General features: G+C 35.6%; 1 protein-coding gene across 1 annotated transcript in view; it reads left to right on the plus strand.

Annotated features, from left to right (window-relative positions):
- Nucleotides 1-11,400, plus strand: part of SLC9A9 (solute carrier family 9 member A9) — a 1,902,281-nt gene that overhangs the window by 1,699,076 nt on the left and 191,805 nt on the right. The window lies entirely within an intron of this gene.

An 11,400-nucleotide genomic window follows, 5' to 3' on the forward strand; every position in this document is an offset into this window, starting at 1 on the left:
CATTTGGCTTGTTTGCTGTTTTCACACAATATCTTCAGCAATAAGACGTACTATGCTTTACTAACACGCATGCAGCTTTGGCAGCACTTATCCCATTTTGCATACCTTGGACCTATGCTAAGTTTGGCTGAAAACAATACTGCTATATGTGGAAAATCATCCTGGTGTGATTTGGTTGTTTTCTTCAGCAATACACTCTTGTGAGAATTTTATCTCAATATATGCAGGCATCTCTATGTAAACTGCTGTGTCTCTATGTAACTGATGTACTGAGGCAATTCATTATGGAGGATGTATTACTATGTTCCACTATCTATTTTATTGCTAATAACCATTGCAATAGTTATTCTTCATACTTGTATGTAACTCACTATTTATCTTATTGCTAATAACCATTGCAATAGCTATTCTTCATACTTGTATGTAATTCTTTGTAATTGTTGCTATACTGCCATTATTGTTGTTCCTGAAATCTTTACAAAGCACCTATCACTACTTAGATCCCTAAAAATTTACCTGTCCGGTAATTATCCCTTGTATTGACTTGGGTACCGTGTACAGCTTGTGTGTAGCAGTGTACTAGGTGTCTTTGGATTGTATTTTTGCCAATATTATGATTATGATGTGCACATCTTCAGGGTTTTAATTGGCCACATGTACTATATTGTTTGTTCAACACACTTTACTTTGTGTTGCTAACATATACCCGAGTCCAGCGCACAACTGGCCTATTGCTATGTTTGGACAGTTAGGATTTACTTCTTTCTGTACTATTAATAAATTATTATTTTTTCTCTGTGATTGTACTTGTCAGAGATTTATTCCATTTGTTTAATTTAGCTACACTTTTGAGCTATTTTTATAAAAAGAGTGCTTGATTCCCTATCTATACAGGGCCTTAGGAAATTTTTGATGGTCCTTGTTCTCCTCTTGTAGTTTGTTGAAGAATATATATATACATGGATTTATTTGTGTATATATACATACATATTTACACATAAATACACATGTGTTCACATACACATGTTTACATATACACAGGGATTTTTGTGGGGTTCTCACCAGTACTGAGTACATCACCTTTGCCATCTCATAACAGGTAAATTTTGTAATCAGCAAATAAATACTCTACTTTTCACAAGAGGGTACTACAAATTATATCAAGCATTGTAAATAACTGTGTGCCTCTGCTTTTCTCAAAGTTACTGAGCACAATATAACAATCAATAATCAATGAGTACCAGCACCTTTTTTCTTTTTACAGTAAAAGCACTGCATATGTGTATGTATATATATATATATATATATATATATATATATATACTGTATATATATATATATATATATATATATATATTTATACAGTATATATTCACACACACACGCAATGGAGCTCTTCCCAGTCAAACACTTTGCCTTATAGATGACTGCGTTCTGTATAGAAACAACAACAACTGTATGGACACACTACTTAGATATAGTAGAGCCCCATTGACTTTGCCTTATACCATATCTCTTTTAACATAGTAACATAGTAGATGAGGTTGATAAAAAGACCGAAGTCCATCAAGTTAAACCTATACAAATCTAAAATATATACAAAAGCTCCAGTTAAGCTTAAATAATCCCACTAAAGGTGACCCATTTAATACTAACAATCATATCCATGAATTTTGTTTATAAACAGAAATGTATCCAAATAATTTTTAAATGTATCTAGGGTATTGACATTCACTACCTGCTTTGGTAATGAGTTCCACAATTTTATTGCTCTTACAGTGAAAAAACGTTTCCGTTGCAGGAGATAAAATCTCCTTTCCTCCAACCTTAAATTGTGATCTCTGGTCACAAACAATTTTCTTGGAATAAACAGAACTTCTGCCATCTCTGTATATGGGCCTTGAATATATTTATATAAAGTAATCATGTCACCTCTTAAGCGCCTTTTTTCTAAAGAAAACAGACCCAGTTTGGCTAGCCTCTCCTCGTAGGTTAAATTCTCCAATCCCCTTATTAGCTTTGTGGCCCTTCTCTGAACTTTTTCTAGTTCTGCAATATCTTTTTGTGCGATTGGTCCCCAGAACTGCACTCCATACTCAAGGTGAGGTCTTACCAGGGCTTTATATAATGACAGAATTATGCTTTCCTCCCTTGAGTCAATGGCCTCTATTTATCATGGTGTCAACCGCAAATACGCTGGAATTCCGCAGCGTATTTGTGGAGAGCCTGATTCGCCTTAGTTATCAAACCCTACAAACCGGCAAAAGTAGAATTTGGTGACGTAACATACGATCCGCCGGACTCAGTCCAACACAGATCGATGCTTACGTCACTACAGATGTTCCGAACGCAAGTTCGGCACTATCTGACTACTTTTGCTAGTTATCAAATAACTACCAGGTACGCTTGGCACTTTTCCGGCCCAGCGTACAAGGTTTTCATTCCGCCGCCCTGGAGGCCGCGGATACCATATGAATCAATGGGAGTTGGAAAGCAGCGAGAGCTCATGTTCGCTGCTGCCCGATATCCCATTGATTCCTATGGAAACGTCTACACCTAACACCCTAACATGTACCCCGAGTCTACACACCCCTAATCTGCCCCCCTACACCGCCACCACAGACATTATACTTATTAACCCTGAAACCGCCGCCCTAACACTGCCGCAACTAAATTAAAAAAAGTGTTTAACCCCTAAACCGCTGCTCCCGGAGCCCACCGCCACCTACATTATACTTATACTTATATGCCCCCTACACCGCCGCCACTATATTAAACGTATTAACCCCTAAACCTAAGTCTAACACTAACACCACCTAACTTAAATCTAATGTAAATAAATCTAAATAAAATTATTCCTATTTAAAACTAAATACTTACCTATAAAATAAACCCTAATATAGCTACAATATAACTAATAGTTACATTGTAGCTATTTTAGGATTTATTTTTATTTTACAGGCAACTTTGTATTTATTTTAACTAGGTACAATAGTTATTAAATAGTTATTAACTATTTAATAGCTACCTAGTTAAAATAAATACAAAAGTACCTGTAAAATAAAACCTAACCTAGATTACAATTATACCTAACACTACACTATCATTGAATTAATTACCTATATTAACTACAATGAACTACAATTAAATAAAATTAAATAAAATTATCTAAAGTACAAAAAATAAAAAACACTAAATTACAGAAAATAATGAAATAATTACAAGTTTTTTTAAACTAATTACACCTAATCTAACCCCCCTAATAAAATAAAAAGCTCCCCAAAATAATAAAAATAATAATGCCAATTTTAAACCCTAAATATTCTATGGTTTGCATATATCCATGTGCGTTTCTAGTGCTCATTCACATATCAAACAGTTTCCTGAAAGTTTGTTCTAATACCTTATTGGGAGGTGATACCATCCTAAATTTTAATCTCTGTTTAGTTAGTGCTTATGAGAATCAAGACCAGGCAGTATGTGTATAAGAGGTCTATAATAATATATATATATTTTCATATGGGTAATGCTTTTGCTCTGTAACTAATATTTCATGCCCATTATCCTTTTCTCTTTGTGGTTCTAACTTTTTCAAATTGAATATGCTATTGTGATTCTATCTTTCTCTATTTAATCATGTACTTGTACCTTTAAATTTCATCAATTTAAATGCCATTGGTTTTATCCAATTATATGACTGCTTTTAGCTTTAAATAGTACACACCTGTATGTTTTTCTGCATGTCTATGAATACGGTCTCTGTGACCGAAACCGGTCAGATGTATTTTTGGCTGAATATGTTATTCCAATCTCTTCTGTGATGGACTATGTGTTTTTAAAGTTTTTCATAATAAACGTGGATTTTATCTAATTTAAGAAGTGTGGAGACCTTTTGTGGATATTTCATCTTTATTTCCTGTATGTGAATGTCATATTTATTGCCTATGTTTATATCTAAAAGTATGTTTCCAACAATGTGGAGAACAACACACAATGCTGGCAAATCTTCATCAGACAGAAAACACACGAATGGCTTCCAGCCTCTGTTTAAAAATACCTTTATTCCTTCATTACAGGGCCCATGGGAACAAACAGCTACAACCTTTTGTGCCTGCTATAGGCCCTTGTTAAACATAGGCTTTAATCCATTTGTTTGTTTTATAACTAAAAGTGTCTCTCACTGCATTTTTTTGCATATTGTTTATTACAGTGTCAGATAATATTTGTTAAAGTTATTGTAAATTTATGGTTCATTTTAAGCTATAGGGTTTGGTTGTTTATTTATAAAGCATATCAATAGACTTGGGTATTGAGAAAAAAACTAATGGCCAGATTACGAGTTTTGCGTTAGAGGCTATGCGGTGCTAATGAGCAGTTTTCTCTCACTGCTCACTTACCTGCAGCGCTGGTATTACAGGTTTTTACAAACCCGGCGTTAAAAGGCAAGAAGAGAGCGTTGAGCAAAATTGTGCTTCTTACCGCACTCCAATACTAGCGCTGCTTAAGTCAGCGGAGAGCTTGTCGTACGTGCTCGTGAACGATTTCCCCATAGGAATCAACGGGGAGAGCCAGCTGAGAAAAAGTCTAACACCTGCAAAAAAGCAGCGTAAAACTCAGTAACGCAGCCCCATTGATCCCTATGGGGAAATTAATGTTATGTTTACACCTAACACCCTAACATGAACCCTGAGTCTAAACACCCCTAATCTTATACTTATTAACCCCTAATCTGCCGCCCCGACATCGTCGCCACCTACATTGTATTTTTTAACCCATAATCTACCGCTCCGAACATCGCCGCCACTATAATACACATATTAACCCCTAAACCATCGCACTCCCGCCTCGCAAACATTAGTTAAATATTATTAACCCCTAATCTGTCATCCCTAACATCGCCGCCACCTACCTACATGTATTAACCCCTAATCTGCCGCTGCCACTATACTAAATGTATTAACCCCTAAACCTAAGTCTAACCCTAACACCCCCTAACTTAAATATCATTACAATAAATCTAAATAAAACCTACTATTAATAACTAAATAATTACTATTTTAAAATAAATACTTACCTGTAAAATAAACCCTAAGCTAGCTACAATATAACTAATAGTTACATTGTATCTAGCTTAGGTTTTATTTTTATTTTACAGGTAAGTTTGTATTTATTTTAACTAGGTAGAATAGTTATTAAATAGTTATTCACTATTTAATAACTACCTAGTTAAAATAAATACAAAATACCTGTAAAATAAAACCAAACCTAAGTTACACTAACACCTAACACTACACTAAAATTAAATAAATTAACTAAATTAAATACAATTAAATAAATTAAATACAATTAGCTAAAGTACAAAAACAAACAAACAAACACTAAATTACATAAAATAAAAAACAAATTACAGATCTTTAAACTAATTACACCTAATCTAATAGCCCTATCAAAATAAAAAAAAAGCCCCCCCAAAATAAAAAAAAACCCTAACCTAAACTAAACTACCAATAGCCCTTAAAAGGGCCTTTTGCAGGGCATTGCCCCAAAGAAATCAGTTCTTTTACCTGTAAAAAAAAAAAATACAAACAACCCCCAACAGTAAAACCCACCACCCACACAACCAACCCTCCAAATAAAATGCTAACTAAAAAAACCTAAGCTCCACATTGCCCTGAAAAGGGCATTTGGATGGGCATTGCCCTTAAAAGGGCAGTTAGTTCTTTTGCAGCCCAAAGACCTAACCTAAAAATAAAACCCACCCAATACACCCTTAAAAAAACACTAGCCCCCTGAAGATCGACTTACTGCTCTGAAGACCGGACATCCTCAAGGAAGCGGCAGAAGTCTTCATCCAACTGGGCTGAAGTCCTCAACGAAGCCGGGAGAAGTCGTCATCCAAGCCGGGGGAAGTGGTCCTCCAGACGGGCAGAAGTCTTCATCCAGACGGCATCTTCTATCTTCATCCATCCGACGCGGAGCGGCTCCATCTTCAAGACATCCGACGCGGAGCATCCTCTTCATCTGGAGTCTTCTTAATGAATGACGGTTCCTTTAAATGACGTAATCCAAGATGGCGTCCCTTAGATTCCGATTGGCTGATCAGCCAATCGGAATTAAGGTAGAAAAAATCCTATTGGCTGATGCAATCAGCCAATAGTATTGAAGTTCAATCCTATTGGCTGATCCGAACAGCCAATAGGATTGAGCTCGCATTCTATTGGCTGTTCCAATAGAATAGTAGGATTCTATCAGCCAATCGGAATCTAAGGGACGCCATCTTGGATGATGTCACTTAAAGGAAACGTCATTCAGTAACGTCATTCAGTAAGAAGACTCCGGATGAAGAGGATGCTCCGTGTCGGTTGTCTTGAAGATGGAGCCGCTCCGCGTCAGATGGATGAAGGTAGAAGATGCCGTCTGGATGAAGACTTCTGCCCGGCTTCGTTGAGGACTTCGACCCGTTTGGATGAAGACTTCTGCCGCTTCAGTAAGTCAATCTTCAGGGGGTTAGTGTTAGGTTTTTTAAGGGTGTATTGGGTGGCTTTTATTTTTAGGTTAGGGCTTGGGCCGCAAAAGAGCTAACTGCCCTTTTAAGGGCAATGCCCATCCAAATGCCCTTTTCAGGGCAATCGGGAGCTTAGGTTTTTTTAGTTAGCTTTTTATTTGGGGGGTTGGTTGTGTGGGTGGTGGGTTTTACTGTTGGGGGGTGTTTGTATTTTTTTTACAGGTAAAAGAGCTGATTTCTTTGGGGCAATGACACGCAAAAGGCCCTTTTAAGGGCTATTGATAGTTTAGTTTAGGCTAGGGTTTTTTTTTTATTTTGGGGGGGCTTTTTAATTTTGATAGGGCTATTAGATTAGGTGTAATAAGTTTAAAGATCTGTAATTTGTTTTTTATTTTCTGTAATTTAGTGTTTTTTTTTTTTTGTATTTTAGCTAATTGTATTTAATGTATTTAATTGTATTTCATTTAGTTAATTTATTTAATTGTAGTGTAGTGTTAGGTGTTAGTGTAACTTAGGTTAGGCTTTATTTTACAGGTACTTTTGTATTTATTTTAGCTAGGTAGTTATTAAATAGTTAATAACTATTTAGTATCTATTCTACCTAGTTAAAATAAATACAAACTTGCCTGTAAAATAAAAATAAACCCTAAGCTAGATACAATGTAACTATTAGTTATATTGTAGCTAGCTTAGGGTTTATTTTATAGGTAAGTATTTAGTTTTAAATAGGAATTATTTAGGTAATTATAGTAATTTTATTTAGATTTATTTAAATTATATTTAAGTTAGGGGGTGTTAGGGTTAGGGTTAGACTTAGGTTTAGGGGGTTAATACATTTAGAATAGTGGCAGCGATGTTGGGGCGGCAGATTAGGGGTTAATAAGTGTAGGAAGGTTGCGGCAACATTTGGTTTAGGGGTTAATAGGTAGTTTATATGTGTTAGTGTACTTTTTAGCACTTTAGTTATGAGTTTTATGTTACGGCGTTGTACCATAAAACTCTTAACTACTGACTTTAAAATGTGTTAGGGATCTTGGAGCTAGAGGGTGTACCGCTCACTTTTTGGCCTCCCAGGAGAGACTCGTAATACCGGCGCTATGGAAGTCCCATAGAAAAAAGACTTTACTAAGTTTACATAAGTTGTTTTGCGGTAAGGCCAAAGAAGTGTGCGGTGCCCCTAAACCTGCAAGACTCGTAATAGCAGCAGTAAGGAAAAAGCAGCGTTAGGACCTGTTAACGCTGCTTTTTCAGCTTACCGCACAACTCGTAATCTAGCCGTAAGGCAGCACAGACTGATATAAGTGGAATTTATAGCTTGTTACAGTACAGTACTTATTTTATTGGGAATTTAAAGCGTAACCAATGCTCAAATAGCCCAGGGTGGAAAAGAGATAGATAATTCATCATGTCTAACCTCATGTCTACTGACATGTCTCTAACCATTTATTTTCTACAAGACTGTTCTCCGTACAATAACTGTGCCATGTCAATGGCAGCCAATCTGACATTGAATTTTGTATATTTTGTAAAGATGTCTTATTGCTAACAGATAAACACTATTTACTGATGCGTACCGTGTTGTTAAAGAGTCATTAAACACCTTTACTTTTGGTAACATTTTTCCTTTTTTCCCCACACTCCCTAGAGCGGCCAAAAAGCAAATCCTGTAACCTAGATTTCCAAATGACTACAAATTGCCTAAACCAACTATTTGATTTGCAGCTTTTGCAAGTTACAGAATGACCTTTTTTAGTCTACTAGTGAGTGTGGGACATGCACAATTTTTACACAAAAGCAAGAGGTGGTTAATTTCCCTTTAAAGGATAATGTTAAAGATATAGAGAGATGGCCTAGAAAAAGCAAAACAGTGAATGTGTTAATAGTAACTTTAATGAACTCCGAACTTCCGTAACATAACATAATATTAACAGTAAAGGTTTTGCCCTATTTAAATTCATCAAGTGCTTTTTACTGGCTTAGAGCCTGGTACTCCCCATCAACTAATTTTTCTCCCCTTTGACCCAGGAAGTACCAGCACCCAAGCACAATATTTATACCAAAAGCCAAGCACCCCCCACATGGCTGCGACAAACACCAACCTCAAAGAACATCTGGAAGGGAGGGCTGGAGCTTTTCTTTACAGCCAGCTACAAATGTTGACAGCCTCCTCTACTCCTCAACTTTTATCACCTCTCCTCAACTACTTCCACTGACCTCTCAACCCTACTCCAGGGCCTTTGTGGGGTCACCAACCCTTCATTCAGTTATTTCATGCAGCCTTTCATAAACAATTATAAACTTAAAGACAGAGCAGAACTATTATTGCCTCCTCCTCTGTATTATATCATGCTAAGATAAGATAAAAATTCAGTTTCACATGATTGAAAACTACAATTTGATATTATATTTCAAACTTGAGACTGACGTTTACAATGCACAATAATATTAACAGAACTACTACTGAAGTTCAACATATACACTGGTGTGACTCATATTCCCTTACAGCAAAAATAAAGAAAAGGAGTACAGCAAAGTATTTAATTGTATTGATTTTCAAATGTGTAAGTCCCTTTACCATCATAATCTAGATTCTAAAATAGCCAATTCAATTGGCAGATGTGGTTAATATTTAAGGTTTGCTCAATTCAAATTATGAGCCATAACAATAATTATGTTAAGCCCATTTTCTGGGTGCTTCAGATTATCAAGTATTTTAAATCAACAAATTCTTCTGACATGGCACTATATTTACAAATACAGAAAAAAGATAAACTTAAGTTCAAATTCTTTTTCAAGGTTATTTTTAGAAGCTTTATTTTTTTAAAAGATACTGTTGTATTCCATTTGGATATTTCACCTACTAAAATATGAGAGCAAATTAGGAATCAATATTTGTGTTCTCAGAAGCTTTTACATTATTACAAATCTGGACCACATTGGTATCGTGAGTGTAAGGTGTTGAAAGATGTATTATTGCATTTAATTTATAGAAAATATTTTTGATATTACTATATTCCTTTTTTAAAGTGAAATGAAAGTCAGAATGTACCTTTCATGATTAAAACAGAGCATGTAATAAAAAAAAAAAAGAAAACATCCAGTTTTCTTTTATTTTCTATCTTATTTCTCCTCTGTATTCTTTGTTTGAAAGGTAGGCTCAAGAGCTCAATGTGTGCACACTCTTGCGCCTACCTTGGAATGCTCTACATCAAAGATTACCAAGAGAACAAACTACATTTTATAGTTAATACTGAAAGTTTCATTTTGGCTTGCATGTGCCTGCTAGTAGGGTGTTGTAATTTTCTGAGGTATAAACAAGCAACAGGAAAGTTAATTAACTGTCTATCACTGTAATTATATACTGATATATGAAGAAACTCTAGTCTGTTTGTCCAGAGAATGAATCTAGTGAAAGCAGTGGCGGATAAAAGGGAATGGAAAAATATAGTCTGTATAATGATTTTAGTTTGTACTTAAAATACATTATTGCATGGTCCTAATTTATATGTATATTGGGAAAATAAACATTTGTCAAAATGTAAATATCTTCATTTTTTACACGTGTTGGGTAGTTTATCTCTGAAAATTGTACCTTTTCTAATTCTTGGAGCTGGAAATGCACACTGCCAAAATCTAAAGGCTAACCCTGCTACATAGTTGTCTCTAATTGGTTTTATTTGATAATAACTTCAAAATAATGCAGACTCAAGCCCAGATTGGCTTCTCTAAATGTGGCACGTGGTGGGTGGGATTTGAAAAACAATTGCAGCAAACAATATGTAAATATGTTTTAAAAATGTTATTATTTTATTATTTTAATTATTATTTATTTGTAGAGCACCACAAAATACGTTTTTTATTGTTCGCTTAAAGTGACGGTAAACTTCATGCTTCCTCAATACTTCTTTAGATTCCTGATGTCCCATATTTGCTAAGTTTATTTTTTATTTTTTTAATACTCCTAAGCATTTTAAACTTATATTTTTAGAAAAAACCCTGCGCACTGTGCCTTCCTCCGCCCCCATCGATGTTCCGTGTATAGAGAGTGTGTGACGTAGAGACCAGTCCCATCCACTCTCTATGTAGGCATCCAAGAGCACTCCCGAGTATGTAAAATGTATGCATGTGCAAACCTCTGTTCAGCTGGGTTTATACAATGCTGGGATTCCCCTTGATGGCTATTGCACATGCATCAAACATGAATGCACACATAGTCTGCTAGGTAGATCAGTGAGATGCACATGGGCAATACATCAGAGGGGCGTGTTGGCTACAGTGCAGGACACCAAGAGGGCTGCAAACCTATTGGTTATCAAGCGAAACATCACCAACCAAACAATGTATGTTTTGGATACGAGCGGAGGAACTCAGATACGGAATAGCAATGAACAGCTGTGATATCTACATTAGTAAGCACTTTAAAAAAATTAATGAATGAAACTTAACCTAACCTAAGACTTACTTAACATTGACCCTTTATATGATAAGCACTTTTTTAATAATAGCAAGAATGCTTGACATTTACTATTAGTAATTATAGGTCATATTTACCAAGTAGTCATTACTGGTAGACTCTTAACCACTACTTTAGTGATTGGTCCCTTAAGCAGGTTAAGCTATACCTGACTGTGGGCGAAATTACAAGTGGGCCCGATAATGTGTGCCCGAAAATGGGCAGATTTGCTTGTTTATGGTGCACATAAAATAACCAGCCATTACAAGTGGCGCTAAGCACAAATAACCAGAGGTCAAACCTCTAGTTAAAAATAAAAAGTTGCCCCAATTGCCCCTAAAATAAAGGGGACAGTACATTAACATGTTAAATAAATATTAGCATTTGTATTTCAATTTTTCTTTTTAAACTGCATGAAGCAGCTATGAGGGGTTAAAGTGAG

Source organism: Bombina bombina, chromosome 4 (assembly GCF_027579735.1).
Source record: "Bombina bombina isolate aBomBom1 chromosome 4, aBomBom1.pri, whole genome shotgun sequence".
NCBI classification, from domain to species: Eukaryota; Metazoa; Chordata; class Amphibia; order Anura; family Bombinatoridae; genus Bombina; species Bombina bombina.